This window comes from Meleagris gallopavo (assembly GCF_000146605.3).
Source record: "Meleagris gallopavo isolate NT-WF06-2002-E0010 breed Aviagen turkey brand Nicholas breeding stock chromosome 22 unlocalized genomic scaffold, Turkey_5.1 Chr22_random_7180001957522, whole genome shotgun sequence".
Lineage (NCBI taxonomy): Eukaryota > Metazoa > Chordata > Aves > Galliformes > Phasianidae > Meleagris > Meleagris gallopavo.
This window is the reverse complement of record NW_011100110.1, coordinates 4,998-5,970: the sequence shown is the minus strand read 5'-3', so window position 1 is coordinate 5,970 and position 973 is coordinate 4,998. Positions and strand designations below refer to the sequence as shown.

The 973-nt window shown below is 49.8% G+C and overlaps 1 long non-coding RNA gene across 4 annotated transcripts in view; it reads right to left on the bottom strand.

Moving 5' to 3' along the window:
- Positions 1 to 973, bottom strand: part of LOC104915542 — a 5,651-nt gene extending 4,678 nt beyond the window's left edge. For 3 of the 4 annotated variants that reach the window (XR_796386.3, XR_796385.3, XR_002110238.2), the window contains exons 1-2: positions 938 to 973; positions 139 to 252 (exon numbers count right to left, since the gene is read on the bottom strand). This is a non-coding gene — a long non-coding RNA (uncharacterized LOC104915542). Of the gene's footprint in view, positions 1 to 138; positions 253 to 596; positions 622 to 937 lie in introns of those variants that run through there. The other variant, XR_002110237.2, reaches the window with a different exon arrangement.

The following is a 973-nucleotide window of genomic DNA, read 5'->3' as shown; positions in this document are numbered from 1 at the left end:
ACCAATGCAAGCATACCAAGTCCTAGAGCTGCCTACCTTGTCTGGTGCCACATAAAAACAATCGGTCTGTTAAAGTAATTAAGGGCCAGACGTGTTTGTTAGAACAAAGAGCATATAAACCCTAAGGCTTGGATTTACCAATCTGTTCAATTTTGAGGTTCCTCTCTTTAGCTTCTCTCATCAGCCACCGCTCACAGCCTCAGAAGTCGTTCTCATCATTTCCGTAGCGCATCTCAGAGGACTCGGTGCCATCTAGGAAGGAGACAAACATCACAGAGACGTTATAAAATTCTCTGCATTGCTCACTGCCACACGATGCAGGCAGGCACACCGCTCCAGCATGGCTCAGCATCCTTTCCTCTGTACTTCAAACCAAAACGAGTAGTGAAGGGAAGAAGCAAAGCTGCCACTCTTCATTCTCAGTGTTAACTCAGCATAAGCGTTTGGGGATTTTTCCCTTTTCTGGGGGGAAGCACTCTGTCTCTTGCTTTTTTAAAAAGGGACTATGCTTTCTTTTTTTGCAGCAGAACGTGATTAGCTATTGGGCATTTTCTATTCCTAGGTACAATAATGCTAAAACCTGTATTTATCATTACCTTCGTCTCAGCAACCACTGAGAAATTCACAGCATTAGAATCACGAGAAAAGTAATCACCGTTGAAAGCACAATTAGCAGATAATGTCCGCATGGCGACGTGTGGGGGGAGAGAGAGTAAGGGGAAAAAAAGCAGCACGAATTGAAATCCAGCTCCTTCTCAGACTTTGCTCACAGCGATCACAGACGCATTGTTACATCGGGGGGATTCGGCCGGGGAGAGGAGAGAGAAATCAGACTGAGGACAAGAACGGCGAAACAGGACGCCGTTGGGAGGACGCTCGCTCCCCCCTCCCCCCCCACAGCTCTCCCTCGCCGCCCGCGCCCACCGGCCCCGCTCACCCCGCTGCCGCCGATCCCGGCCCTCCGGCGCCGTCC